The sequence below is a fragment of the Xenopus laevis genome, chromosome 9_10L (genome assembly GCF_017654675.1).
Source record: "Xenopus laevis strain J_2021 chromosome 9_10L, Xenopus_laevis_v10.1, whole genome shotgun sequence".
NCBI classification, from domain to species: Eukaryota; Metazoa; Chordata; class Amphibia; order Anura; family Pipidae; genus Xenopus; species Xenopus laevis.
The window spans coordinates 105,808,591-105,833,305 of record NC_054387.1 but is presented as its reverse complement, the minus strand read 5'-3'; the positions used below and the strand labels follow the sequence as shown (position 1 = coordinate 105,833,305).

The 24,715-nt window shown below is 37.6% G+C and overlaps 1 protein-coding gene across 3 annotated transcripts in view; it reads left to right on the top strand.

The window, feature by feature from the left end:
• The window catches only part of elfn1.L (extracellular leucine-rich repeat and fibronectin type III domain containing 1 L homeolog), a 358,432-nt gene that overhangs the window by 229,599 nt on the left and 104,118 nt on the right, over positions 1–24,715 (top strand). Inside the window, exon 4 of one of the 3 annotated variants that reach the window (XM_041576038.1) lies at positions 23,195–23,286. The exons of the other annotated variants lie outside the window; for them this stretch is intronic. The gene's annotated coding sequence lies outside the window, so the exon portion shown is untranslated. The remainder of the gene's footprint in view (positions 1–23,194; positions 23,287–24,715) is intronic. 3 annotated transcript variants of the gene reach the window in all.

Sequence of the window (24,715 nt, the reverse complement as noted above, 5' to 3'; positions counted from 1 at the left end):
TATTTTAACTTTTGCTCCAGGCTCAGTGTTTTCATAACCTGCAGGACTCACCAGAGCGAGATTGGTCTATGGGACAGACTGGGTTAACCCCCCCACCGGGTCCCCCCGGGTGGGTTAACCCCCTGAAACATTGATCTTGTTGGTGGCACAATAAAAGGGCATATTCTCCCGACTGCTAAAAAATTGCTGTTGTTAAGGGACCTTGCCCAGTCTATGGCACTATAAGCAGGGAGAGTGAACTACAGGTGTGCGGAGGTTACAATATATGAACAGACTTGTAGCCTACAGCAGCTGTCCTGAGTGACCCAGATTTATCACCCCCTGAATGAGACTTCTGTCGAACCTAATAACAAAAGAACACAATGTTTCTGCCTCCCATGGTGCAGCAATGTATTGCGTTGCTTGCAACTAAATTGTTTTATAAATGTAATCCCAGTTCTAATGCATTGTTTAATTCCAGTTTTGTGTTTGACTCCAGACCTCACAGCATATTTGCTTTAGAATACACAAAATCAATTTCCATTGATGATCCCTGCATAAAATTTCTTGTGGCTGCAGCCAAGGTACCTGGAGCTGGTGCCAAATGTCTCTCCTTATTAATGGGCTTTCTCAAGCCCAGCCTTCATCTGCAGCAGTCAAACGTTTCATTCCGTCTTGATGTATGTCTGTGGATATGGGCCAGAAGGCAAGAGGCATGACAGGGCTGCAAAATATATTCATTATTACATTGGATTTCCACCTCTTTCTAATAGCTGCGTAAAATCATTGTGAATAATTTCATTCTGTTTTCCAGGCTTGACTATGTACACAGCACTACCCAGAAGCCTTTAAAATTTAATTGATGATGCCTTATGTTCAATGAGATGAAATGACTTGCCGGCATTCACAAGTTAGCTGGCAGTTTCTGCTATAGAGTGCTGTATATTTCATTCTCCTGATAAGGAATTATAAGATCTTGTTACCAGTTCCAGCTAAATCCAGGTAATGCTTTTTTCAAAGAAGTGTTTTGTGATTCCCAAAGAGGCAGCATAATTTGGAAAATCCTCTTAGCACTAAACTGCCATTTGCCAGGCTGCAGCATCTAGCAGAGTTTTCATGCCAGGTTTAGGACAGGCCGGGCATGTTTCTTTTATGATACTGCATAAGGGTTTAGAAGCTGTGCAAGGATTCCCAATAATGTCATGTGCTTGACCTTTAGGCTTTACCCATCATGCTCTGACCTTTTTAGGTGGTTTTCGTAGACTACTTTTTAAATAACATTGTGTTTATTTATGATTGTGATGAGTCCTACTTGATTTAGTTGTCTAGTCATCAATGAAACTACTGCAAAGCTTCCTGGAAAGCATTTCAGCCAACCAGCTTATCCTTTATAGAATTGGGTCCCTGTTTGGCAGATGTGTAGTCTTGGTTAGTAGGGATTGGAAGGACATCAGTTAATAAAAATGCTGTAGTAGAGAGAAAGGGACACTCAATGGTCCTCTGTTAACAGTAGCATCAACATTTATTATTCAGTCTATGAACTTGATATATTAATCTCACTTTCTTTTTTATTTAGGCACAAATTGGTGATGTAATTATGACTGTAAAGTTCTATTAACCTATAGCACCTATCAGCAGGGAGCACTGAATAGGGTCTCTGGTTTTTAAGCAAACAACTGATTGGTTGCAGCGGTATGCTAGACATTCAGAAATCTTTCTTCCTTTCATAATATGTGGAATTACAGTACAGGTATGGGATCTATTATCCAGAATGATTGAGACCTAAGGTTTTCTGGATAATGGATTATTCCATAAATTGGATCTTCATACCTTAAAGGGAACCTGACACCCGAAAAAAATTATTCAGAATCGTATTTAATCATGTTAATCAAGCAAAATAAACTTTAATTACACTATATAAATAATTTGAATCTTGTTTCCTTCAATTCATATATATATAGCAAGCAGGCGCCATTTTGTTGACACTGTTATTAACTCAAGCCTTGCATCATCTTAAAATATTGTTTGTGCACCAGAATTGGGGACCCGATGTCCATCCCCATGCACTGGCTACACAATTAAATGGTAAAGAGAGGGGGAGAGCAGTGACTTCTAGTAAGTGCTGAATGGAAAGTGAAAGTAATTACCTGTCCCTCCTCTATGCCTAAGGTATAGAGGAGGGGGAGGCAATAATTCATTGGCAGCTGAAATTTTTAAATGAGTTTACAACAGCTATGAACGCTTTAAAAAAAAAGAATTTGGATTTCATTTGAAAAATGACTGTTATTATACCGCTTTTTATGTCTGAGTGGCAGGTCCGCTTTAAGTCTAATAAAAAAATCATTTAAACATTAAATAAACCCAATAGGCTGTTTTTCCACCAATAATGATAAATTATATAGAGAAAAAATGTATTCATTATAGAGTCTATGGGAGGCGGCCTTCCTGTAATTTGGAGCTTTCTGGATAACTGGTTTTTGGATAATGGATCCCATACATAACTAAAGGCTTATGAGCCCTCAAACACCCGTTACTCCAGTTACCACCATCTCTTCACCTATATCCATCCACCACTGCTTATGGATTGTGTATTGCTATCTATGCATTTGAAACTGGTCATTCTGCGCTGAAACAATGACTTTTGTAAATATTTATGTGAAAAGGTAAGCTTTCAAACTGTCAATCTCGAAAACCGTTTGAGATTTTTTAAAAGTCCAATAATATTATGATGCTGGTTTGGTATCCAGAAAATCATTATCCAGAAAGCTCTGAAATACGGAATGTCCATTTCCCACAGACTCCATTTTATCCAAATAATACAAATTTGTAAAAACGATTTCCTTTTCCTTTGCAATAATAAAACAGTATCTTAGACTTGATCCAAATTAAGATATATTTAATCCTTATTGGAAGCAAAACCAGTCTATTGGGTTTATTTAATGCTTAAATGATTTTCTTGTAGACTTAAGGCGATCTAATTTACGGAAAGATCCGTTATCCTGAAAACATCAGGTCCCTAGCATTCTGGATCCCATACCTGTAGTGTGTTGCAGTGAGACAAATAAAGTTCTTTCTTCAACAAAATGTTTGTGAGATCGACTGTATTGATAGCTGGGTGAAAACCAGGGTGTCTGTGTAGCAGGCCAACGTTAGTTCAGATCGTTATGTGGTCTACTGTTGATTTGGCATCAAAGGAGAAGAGCAGGCAACATTAGTCCAAAGATCAGACAGACGTCGTTAAAGTAGGCAGTCAGTCTCAAAGTAGGCAGGAAAAGCAATGCTATTTATTGATACTACTATAATTTATTGCTTGGTTTTCTTTTTCTTTATATGGGGCATGCGATGTGTATAATGGGAGGTCAAATGGGTCCTCAAGGTGTTGTTGGAGGAAAGTTAATAGAAGCTAAACTGTAGTTCGTATGGAAACAAGTAATACGCACCAGTGATTCTTAACCATATGCAGCATTTATTAACAGTAGCAGTATTCCCTTGAATACAACAAATGGAGAGCAACATATTGAATGCACAGTGGTATAGCAGTAATAGCAATTACTTAGGATCATACACTGGTATCGTAAGGCTTAGTTTACCAGTTAAGAGATACCCTTATCCAGGTCTCCCTTTGTTAGAAGCCTGAGGCAGTAGGAACTGTCCACTTTAGGAAGAATATTGCCTAAGAGAGCTACTATTTTCCTTGTGGAGATAATGCTGCTTTTATATCTAATCTATGTGGATAAAAAAACTATGTGGATAAAAAAACTCCTAGAATGTGCTTAATGAAGTTGTGATATACACCTATGCCAAATTCACAGGGTACTTCTTCCCTGACCTAAGTAAGGCTGCCATTTCCTTAGGCTCAACAGGACTCCTTCATGGAGGCCTACCTCCGCCACAGGCCCTCTAGTAAACCCACCTCCTACTAGAATGGAGTTCAGGAATAGAGACAGAGCCATGTACTCCCTCCCCTTAAATATAAAATAATGGCAGGACACAGTCACTTGATCCCTGGGCCTCCCTCCCAAAGGGCATACATGACAGTAAGTAACCATGAATTCTTGAACTAGTAATGTTAGGATATCATGGCATAAAATATTTGAAAAAGGGGCCAAAGTTGGACTAACTGTTCAGGACAGAAATAAGTGCATGCCCGTCCATGTGTATAACCCTCTCTCTCTTTATAATTTACATTTAGTGAATACTAATCATTTTTGACCAATTAAGGGGCTGTTTATAACTCTAATATATATATTATTAGTAATACATGATGTCTCCCTAAATACATAAATGAGCTTATATGCCATAGGGAGGATTGGTATAAGAATGCGCTGATCGCTTTCAAAATTCTCTTTTGCCATTGCCATACACTGGATTTAAGTTACCGATTGTCATACAGTATGTAATAAAAGGCAGGAACAGTAACCCACCGCAAACAATAAGACGATTATGTGACCAGTAAATGCTGTCTGCTAATTGGTTGCTATGAGTTACTGCTCCTGGGCAAACATAGTGTCTTTTATTACATACCCCCTTTATGATATTAATAAAGGGGTGATTCACCTTTAAGGTAACTTTTATTATGTTATAGAATGTCCAATTCTAAGCAACTTTTCCATTGGGTTTTCATTATTTTTTTTTTTTTATAGTTTTAGTGTTATTTGCCTTTTTCTTCTGACTCTTTGCAGCTTTCAAATGGGCGTCACTGACCCCTTCTAAAAAAAACAAATGCTTTGTACAAATGTGTTGTTATTGTTACTTTTAATTACTGATCCTTCTATTCAGGCCTCTCCTATTCATATTCCAGTCTCTTATTCAAATCAAAGCATGGTTGCTAGGGTAATTTGGATCCTAGTTACCAGATTGGTTAAGATGCAAATTGAAGAGCTGCTGAATAAAAAGCTAAATAAATCAAAAACCTTCAATAATAAAAAATGAAAACAAATTGCAAATTGTCTTAGAATATCATCATACTAAAAGTTATCTCAAAGGTGAACAACCCCTTTAATTATCAGTGCAGATAAATGACTGATCTTCACCAACTTGTAATGACATGAAAGGGGAAAACCACTACCTACAAAAATAAAATGCACAGCTAAATGTGTGAATCGTGGACTCCAAAGCACTAGTGGCACACAAATAACCAGAGCAAGTCATTAAAGCTAAGCTCCAGAGGACCTTTGGGGATTTAGTTCATTGTCTGTGGTTTAACCGTTGAGCAGGCTGTTTATTTATAATTAAGCCCCTGCATTACATGTCCCAGCAGGCCAATTTTATGAACTGTAGCCTTCTGTAGTCCATTTTAACATGTTCTAAAAGAAGGTTTGGTAGGAGAAGAGGGAGCACTTATGAGACAGAGATAAAACAATGACTCTCAAAGGCAGGTAGGAACTATATTATGTTGCTTCTCTAAATACGCCAAGGGCTTGCAAATGTCCATCAAGCTATGGTCAAACCATTGTGACTAGACCTAGTTGATTCACAACATTATCAAGAAGATTTTAAACAAGTCAGGCTACAAAAAAACATTTACTTTTTTCCACCTTGCTTACACAATCTGTTGGGTTATAATTATGAAACGCCCACCATACGTTACCCCACGGAGAGCATGATTCTGCCATCCTGCTGGGTGCCCTTTTCATCCTTGGAGAAGGAACTTGTGATGATGGAGGAATTCCCCCCACCATAATCCATTCTCAGCCAGAAAACTGGCTGTTCTCTATCTGTGAACTGGTGACATAAGTGTTACTGACAAACGGCAAAAGATTTACACTTTAGACAGTATCATGCTTTCCTGGGGTTGATGTATTTGCCAGTGCTTTAATACTCTCTGCATTTCTATTGCACATGTTTTTATTGGCTTTTATTTGCTGAAGCAAGCAAAAAAAGGTAAGACATTAGCACACATCCATATATATATATATATATTTGGCATGTTGTCAAGTTCAGCATACTATGACCATAGTATTTAATGAAACCCTTGCAATTAATGAAATTATGTAGGCAATGTGTAGCATTACATGCCAATCTTAAATGCTGAGGTGAGTAAATACTATATTCATGCGTATCACCCTGCATAACTCTGCAAATTTCTTAGATAAAGTTTTAAGCAGTAGTTTTGGAAGATGAATTCCCAGTTAATCTGACAGCTAACAGCATTTAATTGAATGCAAAATAGCACCTACATTTGCACATATTTGTAAGTGAGCCATGTAGTCTTTGGGTGTGTTTGAGCAAACGTTACAAGTGCTTGAGTTCAGATATATATATATATATATATATATATATATATATATATATATATATATATATATATATATATATATATATATATATATATACATACACACACACACACACACACTAACTGGCCACATTACCCACACTAAAGCTGCCCAAATGATCAGATATGCCAATCATAAGCTGAGTGATATCACAACCATTGCAAATGTCCCCAAGGGCTGTATCAACAGGCCAACACTATCCTCACCCCAACTGTTTTTTTTTACACCAGCCAAATTGTTTGCCTCATATCAGTAGGGCATACCCATTGAATGGCTCCATATGCCAATAAGCTGCTTCCTCAGTGTCAATGAAAAGTACACAACAGCAGCTGCACACATGTTCTTGCTTTTACCACATCAATGTTTCAAGGGGTCAGGAGCGAATAGCTACTATTTTGAACTGTCATTGAGTTCAGAATTTCACATACAAATCTGTACAAGGAAATAATGGCCCTATACATTTTGTTGTATAACAGTAAGATAAAGGGAACATACATTTATAACAATGGCACATTTAAAAATGGAATCTCTTTGGGTTATCTCGTGCTGTGACACTTTTAATATGTTGTGGGCCATGATGAGCACAGCTTACATGGCAAGTTTATGATCCATGTACCCAAATGTATTTATTTTCGCTTGCGTGACTCAAAAGCTCCTCTTCAGCTGAGAATTGCCTTGGCATTCTGTGTCTGTGCCGCAGCCCCGAGTTCTAGCTTCTGCTGAGATCACACTGATGCCAGTTTACTCCTATGCTATTCTATGCTAGTGTATATAATCCTGTTTTATCAGCCGTATCCACATGATTGAAAGGTGCCAGGAGCTGTAGCATTCTCGCAGCAGCGCACAGTTGGTGCTTTGTGAAATTTCCGCAGTAGGAGCTTCCCCTCAGCTGCTACATGTCAATTCCAGTTTATAATTCAGCTGTTTCCTCTTCCAGTTTAGGGAGGCTATCAATTGTAGCTAAGGAGAGGGGAGCACAGCTTCACAGCGGCACAACATGGGGATTGCCCTAGGTAATATTCCAATAAAGTAAGAATTTGTGGAGTGGTGCCCGTCTACCTGGCAAGAAGGATTTCTTACCGCAGCCCCAAGTACAGTGGCAGCTGCTAAACTTACTGATATTGCTCCCTGGCAGCCCTGACTTCTCATTCGTAACTAGAGCAATGCCAAGCAACCTACAGACTAGTTACTAGGGCACTTACACTCTATTATCATCAACATACTGAGCTGGTTTGTACTTATGAACTTATTTATAAACTACAGCTATCTGTCACACTTTTGTACAGTCAGACTGGACCAACCAAAAAACTTAATATTGCATACCTCCCAACTGTCCCTTTTTCGGAGGGACAGTCCCTCTTTTGACAGCTCAACCCGCAGTCCCTCATTTGTACTGGAAAGTCCCTCTTTTCTCTGCAATGAACAGCCAGAAAAAGAAACAAAGTTTCCAACTTAATTGGCTTTTGGCAGAGAGGCCAGAACAGCTAACAGGTGCAAATAAGATACTTTGTAACATTTTTGAGGCACGAAAAAACAGAAGAAGAGAAATATTTTCAAACTTTCATAACCTGCCAAATTTTGTAAAACTTACATGGTAATTAGGGGGTTTGGCCACAAAAATGGGTGTGGTTAAAAAATTTGCCACGCTACATGCGGAAAAATTTGTTGTCCCTCTTTTTACTTCCAAAATGTTGGGAGGTATGATATTGAGGGCACATTTTCATAACAATCTGATGTAGGGTGCTATATGTCTTGTACTGACTTATGGTGGAAACAAGGAAGGGCTCATAAGAGTTGTCCTTGGTAGGGATGTAGCGAACAGTTCGCCTGCGAACTTGTTCGCGTGAACTTCGACCGTTCGCGTCCGCCTAATGTTCGCGAACGTTTGGGAACGTTCGCAATTTGAGTTCGCGACCATTCGACCGCTAAAATCGAACGATTTCCATTCGTTCGAACGATTTCCATTCGTTCGAACGATTAAAATCCCTCGACCGTTCGATTCGAATGAAAATCCTTCGATCGAACGATGAAAATCCTTCAAACGTTCGAATCGAACGAAAAATCCTTCGAACGTTCGAATCGAACGATTTTGCGGGTGTTCGAAGCTCGCGAACGGTTCGCGAACCGTTCGCATTTTTTGCCGGTGTTCGCGAACGGCGTTCCCGAACACCAAAACGGCGGTTCGCTACATCCCTAGTCCTTGGCTGGGGCCAAGCACCACAGATAAGGAAGAGAAAGTCTATTTTCTGAATATTTTGATGCATGTTTTACTATGGTTTTATTGGCTTTTGTAGCCAGTTTTCTGTATTGTGTATCTGTAAACTGAGTTTGCCCAGCGTGTAGCCAATCAGATCGTCACCAATATAAATTATATGCTACACTGCAGTCTAAAATGCCAAAATCCACAGCAGGACTCCAGATAGGTGTTATCAAGTAGAAGCATAAAAGTGTGTCCCTGGGTCACCTTTCACTTGTTACCATTTACCGGTTTAATGAAGTTGAAAAGGGAGAAGAGCAATCAAATACAGAGATTTTAAAATCATCAAAATGATTACTTCCAGAATTGTCCAACACAGCCTGTTTTCATATCTGGAAACTTAAAGTTTATAGATGAGTCATTCTGCCTCATCCAGGTAGTGTAGGCTGCTGAAAACACACGCAGTCAGTCAATCTGAATAGCAGTTTGGAGCCCACAAGATTTCATATACAAAGCAACATGAAAACATTAGTAGGATTGAATCTGTGTACAGACCCCACATATTTATTTGCAAGGTTATTTTTTTGTTTCTGAATTTTATGAGATATTATGAATAACTGACAGCAAATGTTCTGTACAATGGGTGAGGGCTATGCATTAACTTAATCACCCCGGGGAGCATTGCTACTGGCATACTGACCTCAAAGTCAATATAAATGCCACCATCACCACCAGGTATTTACAAGAGTTTAGTAGAAAAGTATAAAATTCCATTTCATGTGGTTAATGAGGTCTCATGGACTTCTCATATGACCTTGAGCTCCTGGGTTTTTATATCTTAGAACAAAATGTGGCCTCATAGCCAAAGGAAATTTACATTTAATGCCAACTTATATAATCTATATTTATATACTTTCTATGGTGGAACCTCATGCAAACACATTACTGGCATTACAGCAGTCAGCGTAGCCAGCCTTATCTTTCCCTGGTTGAAACTCTTCTCATCTCTGATAAGAAGGGCACCAGGGTTGCTGTCCAATCTCAGATTTCTGCTTTTCGATCAAAGTTTGCAATGCAGAGGGGAAAAAAACCCAGGCAGTTTATAAAACAACCTTTTTTCTTTTTCTTTTTTATTTTGGAATGAGTAAAGCGACTGGCGCTTATCAGCAGGGTTATCCTTATGAGAGTTTTTCTGAAAAATAATTAAAGTTTGAAGCAGTTTGGCGGAAATCATATTTTCGTGGGCACTGTAACACAAGGCAGGATAACCTCACCTGTTGCAGTAATTTGCTTTATTTTAACCCAGCTGATCTTTTCTCCAATCTCTCGGATCTAGCTGAAGAATATAACCCCTGTCCCGGAGTTTTTTGGCACATCACTTTCAGCTGAAAACACCAGGGTTTGATAGGAGAGAGGAAGCTCATCAAGTTGGTAATAACAGAAATTAGAACAGATGGTTTCGGCTGTCATAGAATGTTTGCTGTGGTTTTCTCCTGGTATTTTTATAGTAGAGCGAGATAAAGCATAAAAAATAACAAATGGCTGCCAAACTATTGTAAGTAAACATTTCTGCACTTTGGGTAGTACTTAGGATAGGAAATCAAGGTATTTCCTGTGTTATAAGAGGTATATAATTAGGGGAAAAGAGGGTCATTCTTTGCCTTTAATAAATTCATTGAAAGGCCCCATCTGGATATTAATGAAATTTAAGAAGTCCAAAGAAGAGCTAAGCTGATATCGGACATGGAAGGTCTCAGTTATGAGAAAAGGTTGGTCATGTTGAGATTGCTTCTACTGAAGAAGAGGATTAGGGTGATGGCACATGGTGCTTTTTGTCACCCGCAGGGATATCAATTCATACAGGGACTGTTCCAGCTGACTTCTTGCAGCTATGTGGAATTTGGATAGGCTTCAGATGGGGTTTTTCACCTTCCACTGAATCAACTAACATTTTAGTATGTTTCATTGGGGCGAAAATTTAATGGCCTAGAGTCTTTTTCAACCACTCTTACTATGTCACATAAATATTGAAATCATTCCAGCCAAAAGGTTAAAAACAAGTCCATAATACATAAAATATATAAGGGTAACAAAAAGTCTAGTCACCTGTGCAAACTTTACACCTTTTATAATGTTCCATTATTAGCCTCACAGAGGGGGCAGTGAAATAAAAGTTAACAGCTTGTATCGGGTCTAGTAACTAGGGTTGCTACCTTTTTTGCCATGTAACAGCGACTTTTGAGTGGGAGCGATATTATGCATATTCTACACGAGAGTTCATTTTAAATATCATTTTATGTTTTTTTTAAATATACTATAGGCGTTGCTCTATTAATCTTTTGGTCACTAAATACAGTAAATGTATCTAAATCCTGAAGGCAGTATTACCTTCTCATATGATAAACTCAGGGTAACACATATCATACGTATACAATACATGGATGTAGTTTGTTCCTTGTAATGTACTATACATACAAAACAGCACACTCTACCCTATTTTGAAATGATATATATACATGTATATATGTTTGCGTATTTGTAACCAGGGATTTATGTTCTCCTATATTTTGCTTCTCTGTGTTTGTTACAAAGATGCTGTGAGATTTATCCAAACAAGTAACCAGTTGTCAGTAAGGATTAGTGAAGTGTGAATCTGCTCTAAACCAATCCGTCAGAGCAAAGACCAGTAATTCCACAAATTGGTTTATGGATTAAATCAGAGGCAAATTCACATTCCATATGTTATAGTTATTGATCTGCAAAAGCAAATAGCATTGTTTAGATATTCAGAGTGGAGAGTGCCCTCTAGTATATTGGAGTGATGGCAACTGTAGGGTCTGTTTATTTTTTCCTCTTCTTGGGAAGTTAAAATAAACTCCCAGATAAACAGTTTGTGTGATTTGCACAGTGTGGATTATAAGGAATTAGTATGACTAGGCTGCCAATATGCGCAATCTGCGATAGTGTCCATATCATAAACATTGTAGCATAACATTTAATACATAGGAGCACATGTACTAACATTTGGATTCCTTTCTTTTTTTTCACAAATATTTTTTCTCTAAAGATTTGAGCTTTATTGATTGTGGAAACCACAAAAACCTCTGATACAAAACGTTGCCAAGTAAAAGCAGACGAGGTCCCTTAGAAGTCAATGGGAGCTGCATTGATCCAATTGGATCTTTTTTTTAGCCATTTAGATGTTTTCAGATTTGTTTCAGATTTGTTTTGTTAGTAATTGTATGAAAAATTTGAATTTTTTGAGGTTTTCACATTTTTTTATGTTCATACTTTTTGTATTCTTATCTTTTAATAACTTTCGGAGTTTTGGAGAAAATGGTTTCAAAGTGCTCTAATATCATTAAAATGTGACCTTTAATAAATGGACCTCTAATTGGTTTGGGTTTATCATACAACTGGAAACAAATCATTGAAAAACAACTATACTAACTAACTTATTTTGGAAGCCTTGTTTCCATTTACCCTTTCTTCATTCCATCTTCTTTCCTCTCCATCCATCCTTCTCACTCTGTATCCTTCCGTAGCTGTGTTAGTTAGTGTTTTCCACTTTATTGCCTGGTACATGAATACAAATGTCACAATAGAAACTGATAACCCCCATGAATAATGGCCAAATAATTATTATCAAGGGTGGCCAGTAATGCTGTTATAGCAGAAAGTGCTTGCAGTTCTATTAAAATGTATTAAAATGTTATATTTCAATTTAAAGTAATCAGAATACAGTTGGTGTTTTCCTAAATGTGTAGTTTACCTTAACAAACCTTACTGAATAGAATGTCAAAAGACGATATTTGTTTTATATTTCTGAACATTAGACACCCCGTTAATTTATTTATACTGGTTCTATCCCTAGACAGTTATACACGACTGAATTTTTTTGTGATATTAAACCTCTTCCATTGTTCTCTATTGTGCTTATTAAAGGGCATGTAAAGGCAAAAAAATTAAATCCAACTTTACTTTCTTTAATGAAAAAGAAACCTATATCCAATATACTTTAATTAAAAAATATGTACCGTTTTTATAAGAAACCTGACTGTATGCAGTGAAATTCTCCCTTCATTTACTGCTGTGGATAGGAATTGTCAGATGGTCCCTAACTGCTGGGCAGGGAAACAATCATACTTATGAACAGCAGGGGGAGCCCCCGCCTTACTTCCCAGCCATGCAGAACTCAAGCAGCTTTGTTTATGACGATCCCTAAGCAGCCCAGACCACACTGAGCATGTGCACAGTCTTAGTCTTGCAAAGATGTTTAATAAAGTTACAAGATGGTGACCCCCTGTAGCCAACTTTGAAAGCATAAATTATTTGTTTGATTAGGCTTGTGGTGCAGTAAGTTCATGTTTATATTTAGTATACAAAATACAGCATTTCTAGCCTTATTCTATTTTAGACTTTACATGCCCTTTAATCAATTTGTAAAATCCCCTTCCCATGCCCTATAGATTTCCAATTGAGGAATTCATGTAACCTATACCTCCCATGAATGTAAGCGGTGTGTGGGGGTTAGTTCTTTCTTCCCTTCATTCCTTATTCTTATACTGGGGTTTGTCATAGTAGAGATAGACACTGAGGGGCAAATTCACTAAGCGCCGAAGCGCCGAACGCTAGCGTTAGTTCGCTAGCGTTTGTCATTTTCGTTACTGCGCAAATTCACTAACGAACGCTGGCGTAGTTTCGCTAGTGTTACTTCGCACCCTTACGCCTGGCGAATTTTCGCTAGTGACGTAACTACGCAAATTCACTAACTTGCGCAGTGTACTGAACGCTACCTTTTACGCTAGACTTCCTTCGCCACCTCAGACCTGGCGAAGCGCAATAGAGTAGATAGGGATTGTTTCAAAAAAAGTGAAAATTTTTTCTAAGTCCCAAAAAACGCTGGCGTGTTTTCTACATTATGGCTGATAGGCTGAAAAAGATCAAAAAAAATTTTTGGGGCTCCCCTCCTTCCCCCCTACATTTCCTGACTCATGGCAACTTACCTAGGCAGTGGGCACAAGTGTAGGGCAAAATAAAAATTCTATTTGCTGATTTGAAGGTTTTCTAGGCATTTGTAGTACTGATACGTATTCCTCCATTGAAATTTGAATTTGGCGCCGTATGCAAATTAGCCTTCGCTAGCGTAACTTCGCTTTACATAGCGAATCAACGCTAGCGCAACTTCGCAACCTTACGCTTCCCCTGAGCGCAACTTCGGATTTTAGTGAATTTGCGGAGCGCTGGCGAAACTTATTATTTGGATAAAATGGAGTCTATGGGAGATGGCCTTACCGTAATTCTGAGCTTTCTGGATAATGGGTTTCCAGACAATAATCGGTCCCATACCTGTAGCTTGATACTATTCTTATGTTAAGAAAGTCCATTCATGGAATGCAGACCACCTTGTAAATCCATTGATTAAACTGTTTCTTGTGAGCATTTAACATACGGACCTGTAGCTACGCAATATATCTTGTTCCATAACATAAATCACAACTTGATACTGTAGGATGCAATCCTAAAAATGATGTGGCTAAAAATGCCATATTTTATATACTGAACTTATTGCACCAGCCTACAGTTTCAGCTTGTCAATAGCAGCAATGATCCAGGACTTCAAACTTGTCACAGGGGGTCACCATCTTGGAAAGTGTCTGTGACACTCACATGCTCAGTGGGCTCTGAGCAGCTGTTGAGAAGCTAAGCTTAGGGGTCGTCACTAATTATCAAACGTGAGGTTGGTCTGTAATATAAGCTGATGCTACAGGGCTGATTATTAAATTCTGATGCTAGTTGCTCTGGTTTCTCAGCTGCCATGTAGTAATTATCTGTATTAATTACTATTCAGCCTTATATTGTGACATTTCTATTCTATGTGTACTGTATATTGTGAGTGGGTCCCTAAGCTCAGTAAGTGACAGCAGCACAGAGCATGTGCAGTGAATCAGCAGAAAAGAAGATGAGGAGCTACTGGGGCATCTTTATAGACACAGATCTTTACTGCTAAAGGGCTGTGGCTGCCTTGGGCTGGTACAGGAACCCCAAACATTATGTACAACATTTCTTTGGTTAAGCTTTAGTTATCCTTTAAATAACATTATCAAGCGACAGACCCATGTGAAAGTTCAAGGATTTTCAGAGTTCTGAAATGAGCATTCATCCGGACACGCTCATACATTGCATTAATACTTAGCCAGGGACATTTAAAGGACTTTGCTCGCAGATTCTCCCAACATTTGTAACCTTCTAATAGACTTTCACGCATACCCATGTCGAAGCGCGTTGAGTATTGTTCAGCTAATTGCATGCACCTGGTTGGGTTTTGGAAAACGCTGGCTATTTGTGCTCTCTGACATTATTTCATTACCAGAGAATAATAGCCTCTTTTGAACTCGGCATATCCTTGCACTACGCTATGAATAAATATTTCATTTAATGAATATGAAATTATTCATAGCTTCAAAGAACTAACTATCAAAAGTAAACATTCCGCAGGTCAGCCTGGAGAAGGCACTCAGCTACGGTATGTAAAAAGCGGGTCTTCATATCTAATAACAAAAAAAAAAAAACAAAGAACTGTATTTATATTCAACTGTACCAAATATTGCTATTTCCATGATAATTATTTTCCATTTGAGAACATGATTTCTTTTGTCCTACGGTGCAATTATGTATGAGATGCTTGTGACAGGAATCTGTATAGTATCACGAATAAAATACGAGAGAATGCTTTATTTCTTTTAATGATCACAGTGGCTGGAAGCATTTAATTAATGCCATCATTCTTGTAACATTTCTGCCACTGCAATTAGAGGCAGGATTGATAATAAAAGCATGTCACTCTTGATTTGCGAAGGTATAGTTCTAAATGAATGGAAATTTATGGAAATGTTTTCAGAACTTGACAGAAATAGTTTTATTCCGCTGCAGGTGCAGGTGATACTGGGGGAGAAAAGTTTTTTGTTTATTTAATTCTATCCTGGATTTGTGTTAAAAGCAGTAAATGGAAATTTGTTTTCTCACTCCACTTCCAACATTACTGTACTGTGTGTGTGTGTGGCAAGTTCCGATAATCATTAGAGAATATGATTGTGACATTAATTAAGTGCTTACAGCCATTGCAATCATTAAAGGGCATGTAAAGGCAAACAAATAAAATCCCATTTTTACTTTCTTTAATGAAAAAGAAACCTGTCTCCAATATACTTTAATTTAAAAATGTGTACAGTTTTTATAAGAAACCTGACTGTATGGAGTGAAATTCTCCCTTCATTTACTGCTGTGGATAGGAATTGTCAGATGGTCCCTAACTGCTGAGCAGGGAAACAATCATACTTATGAACAGCAGGGGAGCCCCGCCTTAGTTCCCAGCCATGCAGAACTCAAGCAGCTTTGTTAATGACGATCCCTAAGCAGCCCAGACCACACTGAGCATGTGCACAGTCTTGGTCTTGCAAAGATGTTGAACAAAGTTACAAGATGGTGACCCCCTGTAGCCAACTTTGAAAGCATAAATCATTTGTTTGATTAGGCTTGTGGTGCAGTAAGTTAATGTTTATAGTTAGTATACAAAATACAGCATTTCTAGCCTTATTCTATTTTAGACTTTACATGCCCTTTAAAGTAAATAAAGCACTCTTCAATATTTTAATGCATGGACATGTCTAAAGATTTGTATATAAAAGCCAGTTCTGGCCCCTATTGCTTCATTCTGGATCCAGGAGCAATCAAGGTCAGTGTCCCAGGCCCTATTACTTCTGCTCTAGTTCCAGGAGCCTCACCCCTCTCCCAAGGGCCTGAACAATTATGACAATCACCAAAAAAAACACCAGGTATGGGACCTGTTATCCAGAATGCTCCAAATATTTTTTTAAAAATGACTGTTACCCCGAACCGCCCCTTTGATAGGGGTTCCCCTTGAAGCATTATATACTGTAAACCTAATAAGATTGTTTTGTCTTCAATAAGGATTAATTATGTCTTAGTTAGGAACAAAAAAGAAAAAAAAATAATGTTTTTATAATTAAGTCTATAAGAGATGGCCTTACACTTGGGGGTGCCAAATGTTAGCCACCCCCAAGTTATTGTATTGACTTACCTGAAACCCCGGGCCAGTGCTCCTATCAGCAGAAAACTGCACCGGCCCAGGGTTCTTACAGTGAGCACAACTGAGCAATTCTCTTCGTCTTCCTCTTTCTTCACGCAGCTGTGCATGTGCAGTACAGCAAAAGGCCGCACTTTAACTAAAAAGTCGGCTATTTCGCTCTACTGCGCATGCATCTGCCTCTGGAAATTTGAAGAAAGAAGAAGCCAGAAGAGGATTGCTTTGTGGTGCTCGCTGGAATAACCCTGGGCCGGTGCAGTTTTCTGCTGACAGGAGCACCGGCCCGGGGTTTCAGGTAAGTCAATATAATCACTTGGGGGGTGCCTAAATTTTGGCACCCCCAAGTGCAAAAAGACTTTCCTTCTCCTTTAATGCATAACACTGTGCTTGTTTTGTGTACATTTATGTAAAAGGAGAGAAGAAGAAGATTGAGTTCCGCACACCAGACTGCTTTTTGAAATCAAAACTTTTTATTATTCTAATTCCAAAATGCTGGTGAGTCGGAGCAGTTACCTTTTTCTACATTTATATAAAGGCTATCCATATATTGGTAAAACAGGTTGACTTCTGGATATGTTGGGGGCCCTTAAATGTATTTGCTGTGGGACCCAGTAATACCTAGTTACACCACTTTCTAAACTCCAAATCAAACCACCATTCATGTCATCATTGCCAATTAAAAAGAATTGGATATCACTAATAAACTTGGTCTTGGAGTCGCACTAATAAAAGCAATACAGCACTCTCCCTGTTTAATGGCTTTTATATTTGAAAAAGAGCTGAAAGAGTTTTACACAAAATCTTTTTTTGCTACAAAAATGGTTATACAATCTTTTAAAAAAAGAAGAGAAGGGACAGATCAAACAACCAGACAGAACATATTAATAGAACAACAGGTAAGAAAGCTCAGTTTTAATGATACACCACTTTCAGTTAAACAAAGAACATAAGACTAAGGGGCCGATTCACTAAGGGTCGAATTTCGAAGTTAAAAATACTTCGAAATTCGACCCTCGGATTGAAATCCTTCGACTTCGAATATCGAAGTCGAAGGATTTAGCGCTAATCCTGCGATCGATCGATCGAAGGATTTTCCGTTCGATCGAACGATTAAATCCTTCGAATCGAACGATTCGAAGGATTTTAATCCAACGATCGAAGGAAAATCCTTCGATCAAAAAATCACAGGCAAGCCTATGGGGACCTTCCCCATAGGCTAACATTGACTTCGGTAGCTTTTAGCTGCCGAAGTAGGGGGTCGAAGTTTTTTTTAAAGGGGAAGTACTTCGACTATCGAATGGTCGAATAGTCGAACGATTTTTCGTTCGAATTCGAACGAATTTAACCAATTCGATGGTCGAAGTACCCAAAAAATACTTCGAAATTCGAAGTATTTTTCATTCGAATCCTTCACTCGAGCTTAGTGAATCAGCCCCTAAAAGTAACAGTTTTAGAAAACACTTTCAGTAAATGTACTGCTTGACTCTAAGGAGGATTGTTTAATTGTCTCCTTGGGGCTTTGTTTAATGCAAAATTGGTCATGTTTTTGCAGTTTAGAATTAGAGTCCACAATATCTAATTTAACTGTGGATACTGTATTTTCTAGGGATAAATTAAGTAATGCTGGAGAAAAGTTTGCTTTAAAATGACCCTTATAAGGTAGTAATGCAATTTAACCATAGTTCTTATAAGTGTCTTGCTGTGGATTAATCATAAATGTGTTCTGTATTTGCATAATATACAGTACTATTAATAAAATGCCCTTCAGCATTAGAGTGAGCATCAAATGGGAAGTTATTTTTTGTATAATGAAAGAAAACTGCAATTTAACAGGTTTATTTCCCCAGTAGCCCCATCTTGGCCAAGTAGTCTAACTGTTAGAAGGTGATGCTTGGCCTGATCTTGTAAACTAACCAGTGCATTTTATTCTTGATTGCCAAAGTTGCCAAAGAAACTTCTATTTTCGAAACATATGCTATTCATGAGCACGAGAACATGAATAGTGATTCAGTAGTTCTTGGATACTCATAAATGGATACTGAACCTACTTGTGACATTTCTTATTCCTCCATAGATGTATGCATTATTCCATTTTCTAGTGTCTATATTTTAACACAACGTTCCATGCTGATTATTGTGATGTGTTTGTGTTTTTTCCTTGGTTGGTGCCTTATTTTGTGTTAATTAAGAATTAATTAGACATGTCTGAATCTCTCCACCCACATTTGCAAGATGTAGCACAACACACATGGCATCTTTGTGTTCAAACTGCTTCAACATGGGCCATAAATCAAAAAGAATATTCTCTCAAGTCTGTGAGAACATAACAAACAATGCTTTGTTAGAGTAACAGACCTTCCAGGAACTCTTTAATTAGTGTATGATGATCATCACTAATTAGGAAACATGTTCAAAAAAATCAACAAGCCAAGCTTAAACGTCTAACACAATGTTGGGCTGTGGGTAATCAATCCTATTCATCTTTTTATACTGTTCTTTTGGGATAGTGGCCCTTCTTGTTTGGTAGAACATTGCTGTCTATGTGTTAGACTGGAATTCCAGGGGTCCACCATAAAACCTTAGACCATAGGACCACTTTGCAAACTATTTGTACTCCTATCCTCACTCAACCTATTTATTCTCCTAGTCTCTTATCATCACATACTATAATGTATGCCTCTTTGTTTTCATACAGAAATGAGCAATGTTCACAGAACAGGACCAATGGTTAGGAGCAGAAGGGTTCACTGCCATCTAGGTCCACTGGGAGTTTTCTTCGTATCACAATGGCCCTGTCTGATACTGGCTCCATCTGTAGCTGGCAAAACGCTCACTGGGGTAATCGCAGGTTAGGTGATTATCAATAGATGTATTCTTATTAGTTAATATAGAAAAGAGGTGTACAGATTCAGCTTTATGGGAGCAGTGGTGTACTGAACTCAAGGGCTTAACTACAGAGGAAGCAAAACCTCACAGTCCTCACAGCAGCACATAAGCTGAACAATGGGAAGGTAATCAAATAACAGCTCTCTGATAGATATAAGAACAGCACTCAATCATAAAAGTTCCACTGCAACTCCTCCAGCTACACTCAGTAGGATAAACAATAACTTATATGAAAGCAGTTCTATTGTGAAGTGCTGGCTTTCTGAAAGCACAGGACCAGACAAAATGACCTGAGGTGGCTGCCTATACACCAATATTACAGCTAAAAAATACACTTGTTGGTTAGGGAATAATATTGCAGATGGTAGAATGAATTATTTGCAGTGTAAACAGTGTAATTTAGAAGTAAAAAATACACCCCTTTAACCTTTAAGGTTAAAAAAATACCATCCAGTTTAACTATATATATTTATATATATTATATTTTATATATTCTCAGACCAGCACTCCCTGTTATAAAAGTCAATTATTTTATTGTTACATCGTATCTATGCCCGAAGTTTCAATAAAATAATTGACTTTTATAACAGGGAGTGCTGGTCTGAGAATAATTGGTGTATACATAATTACCGTGCACCCCTCCCTTTGTTGAAGCTATCTGCCTTGGAGTGCGGACACTCATTTGGAAATATATATATATATATATATATATATATATATATATATATATATATATATAGATAGATATAACTATGTAACTTTTTAAATGTTCCAACAGAATGGGCAAACAATCACAGTATATCACAATAGGAAAGAATTTGCACAGAATTGTAGACCTTTCATAACCCCAAAGAGACAGATTTATTAATTTGTCCGAATTTTTGCCATGATTTAAGTGAATCACAGCAAAACACAAATGTAAAAGTTACTAATAATTCTGCCCCTTAGTTGGATGTTGTTTGGCAGAGTTAGTTTGTTGGATAATGCTGTTTGCAATCTGATTAAAAATGACCAAGTTGGCTTTCCAGGGACAAATGGAGCAAAGCTACAGCTAGAAATTGTGCCTTGTTAATGTTCAGCAGTGCCAAAGGATTATGTGAACTTGATGGACTCAAATCCTAAAAACAGTAGCAATAGTAATATGTCATTCTGCTTGAAATTTCTTTAAAAAATATAGCATTTCTATTTTCAGGAGTTAATTTCCATTTAGAAATGCCCAGGCCCCAGACAAGCACTTGCAGCTAAAGTTTTAGTCCCTTCCTTGGTGAATTCTGCAGTATGTTTCTTAATACAAGAACAACATTTATTTTAGCCAAAGTGTGCAATGGAGATTGTAAATCTGTGAAATAACCACTTAAATTCTCCTGGGATAAGGAAGCAATTGCTGAGGTTTTATCTTCAAAATGAACAAATGTCCAGTACTGACTCAGCAACTTCAGCTAAAGCCAATGATTATATCCATTAGCTAGATTAATGTAATTCTAACACGAACATCCTAGCTTGGATAATGCAGATATATCTGTCTTTCCGTTTATATGCATGCACATTTTATATTCATTTTGGGTAAAGCAGATATATACAGTATAGACAATATATATGATAGGGCTATTGGGTAAATTATAGGCCTACCAGCTTGTCATTGTATTTGATATGGTCAGTTTCAAGGAAAACATTTAGGGCCTTATTTACAATTCATTGGCACACTCATGGAACAGAGAGTGGGTTCTAGTAGTACCTAGAGTAGGACCTAGAGTCAATGCTTCATTTGTTTCATGAATTATGGTAAAGTGCAATTATTATTAACATGTATTTATATAGCGCCAACATATTGCGTAGCAATTCTAGAAGACACAAGGGAACCTAGTACTTTACACTTGCCATTGACCAGGAAGAATATTATTTGTTGGCTCAGAAGGTGGGTTCACATAGTACTTGGAATCAATATTTCCTTTTGTTTCATGAATTATGGTAAGGTGCAATTCTAGAGGACATAAGGGAACCTAGTACTTTACACCTGCCATTGACTAGAAATAATTTGATTTGTTGGTTAGAGGCACAGAATGTGGGTCCACAAAGCACCTAGAGTCACGCTTCCATTGTGCCTATGAGTTATAGTAAGGTGGAATTCTAGAAAATACAAGCAAACCAGTACTTTAGCCCTGCCATTGACCTAGTCCTAGAAGAACAGCATCAACATTTTCACCACCTAATTGTGCAAAATCTTCATGCCTAGCCTACATGACCCCCATAATGATGGTGTTCAAGCTGTGCAGTATTTTCAGTTACATAAGTACATAGGTTTTGCATCTGTATTCTTTCTGTGGTTGCTCCCTAAAAGCTGGAATATATTTTTGAGGTCACTTAGAACAAAAGCAATGGAATTCTGGGGAAAACTCTGCATTGTGGATTGCACTACTTTTTTTTGCACTTTTGATTTGCCCCAATGTGATTGCTTTAAATTAATATAGTTATATAGCCTCACTATCAACTTTCCCTGTTTACAGTTTTTTTTATATAATATAAGGCAGTTCTTAAGGCGTGTCTGGTGCTGTCGTTTAAAACATCTGTATTAAAAATCTTGAAATACATGCTTAAACTGCTCCTCTCTTTCACCCCCATGGCTTAACATATTCTCTAAAACCATTAAGTAGGAAAACGAAAAGAGTAACAAAATCTCAGCTTTATTGTTCAGCGCGGTGCCTTAAATTTATACGGTTGCAAACAGCCTGTAAGTATTTTATTAGTCCAAAATGGGACTTTTAGATCTCTAACACTTATTCACCATCACAAACAGAGTTCCTAAATAACCCCAGGGGAAATTATTTGCAAATGAAATGCGGGAGGCTTATATAACTTGAACATGATCCATACAGTGTATAAGAAATGTAACTGGCTAGCGCAGGAAATGGGAGGCATTAACAGTCTGCTTTTTTTTGCTTTATGGCGACTATTAAAGACGCGGAAAATTGATAAACGGTATTCTGGGTACGCTGGTCTGAACACTTCATGGCCTGCTCTGTAGCATATTATATTAATGCTATAAAACACGATAAAAAGTAACGTACTTTTAGGTACAAAATAATATTTCTATTTATATAGATTGGACTGTAACACAAAACACAGTATGAATGGCACAGACATTTCCAGACAATTTGTGCTTAAATCACAGTCATGCATTAATATATATATATATCTTACATTTCACAAAGATATGGATTGCGAACTTTCAAAGTACACAATATTCAACAAACAAAATCACCAAAAAAAAAAAAAAAAAAAGCAGAGATGGAACAAATCGACTTGGTGTTTGACTGCAATTTTAGTGGTATAAGTTCTTTAATAGCTGTGACCTTTTATCTCTTGGCGTACAAACAGCATACGTAATGGGGTCATTAATCTGCCACAGGGTTGTGTGTTTGTGTGTGGGGAGGGGATGTGGTGATGAACTGTTCTTAAATGTAGACAATTTATCATTGGCTGCACACTGGATGAATATTTTAGATTTGCATACACTTCATGGAATATGGGCTAATTTTGTCGATGTAGTCATAGTTTTTATAACACATGATTAAATTACATTTGATTTATTATGTGTAGTTACATCCCCTAGTTCTGGAGGCACCCCAACAGCAGTCATATTTTTACTGAGAGGTCTTCTCCATTACTAAGGTTTACCAATATACTATTTAAGCATGTCATCAACTATCATCATCCTAAAGAGAGTACATTTTATTCCTTTGGTTGCAGGGTCACAGTTTAAAGATCACTGCTATCCAGAATGTTTTAGGGAAAAAAACCCTTCTGTGTCTGACCAAGAAGTGAACTTATCCTGCTATAAGGTAACCCTACATGAAAGTGACAATGTATTATTTAGACATTCAGTCTATTTAAGTATAAAACTTAAAAAAAAGTATAAAACATATTGATCAATGTTATTCTGCACAAAGAACCTTGTTGCCCTGCAAATTTATGTTTATTCATATTGTTTGGACCAATTTGGACCAGTCTTCTGGTGGAGCATCATCATTCACAACTCAAACAAGCAAACAATTTCTGCAGGTACATATTTTTGATTTGTAAACATAACTAAACAACTCCATCCTTAAAACTTTTCCTATTTATGTAACCACTGGCAACCTATTGATCCAGTGGAGCAGGGAAGAATTACCCTCGCACACCCTGGCCGTCCAAATAAACGTGAATCCCAGGTGCGCGGTGATAGAGGAAAAAGAACATACCGGCACAGCATGGGTAATGCTTTTTCCAACCTATTGATCCAGACCATCACTCTACTTCCAGTTGTATATTTTCTTGACCATATGTCAGTTAATGCCAACTTTGCAAGATCCCTCTGCGAAGAGACCTAAAAGAGGCCCTGCACAGACCAGTGTTCAAAATATCCCATAATCCAGAATTTTTATATTAAATGGGATTTTTTAAAACAAAACTTAAAATAACCCCCCAAAACATCAAACATACAAAACTAACTGAAGACAGACAGTAAACTAAGAACATATTATTCATATCGTTTATTAAGAAAATAAAAAGATAAAACAATGAAGTCCTAGATAAAGTGTGTTAAGGGCTCTGAACGTGAGGCTCTGTTGTGTACATTGAAGAGAATTTATATTTATTATATCTATAAAATTACATTCTCAGTGTTCCCCATCTCATTGAAATGTAGCAGCATTCTCAACTTCCATGTTTTATGATTGATATACCTAAAAACATTTTGTGGTTGGACTGGATTTGCAGTTTGATTATGTAATCATTCTTTCTTTTTTGACCACTATCATTTTTTGTTTCACCTGTTTTTAGTGGCAGTTCTGTACCCTTTGACTCAGTACTGTACAATGCCCTTTCTTCTTTTACCATTAACAGTTACATAATATAGACCATTACTGTGTATCAGTCAATTGCCAGGGCATACTGTACTGTAGGTTTCAAGTTACATTTGAAGCAATGCATATTTTGAACAATATTTCTTCCCACTGATACATTTCCTGTCCATATAATGTAAAATATCCATCAACGGTTCTTCTAATCCCACGTTAAGCCCAATCAAGTGTAACAGGGACAGTTTCAGCTGAATTTTGCTGAGCTCTACTATTAGGCATCCATCTTTGAGAAGCTCTAAACTAGAACTTGCTAAACCTACAGTGACAGGTTTACTTTGTAGAAATTCAATATGCCTCAAGTAACTGGAGGAAGCTTTTTTACTGCGCCATTTGCAGTAAATAAAGATGCTAGTAACCTTAAACAGCAACC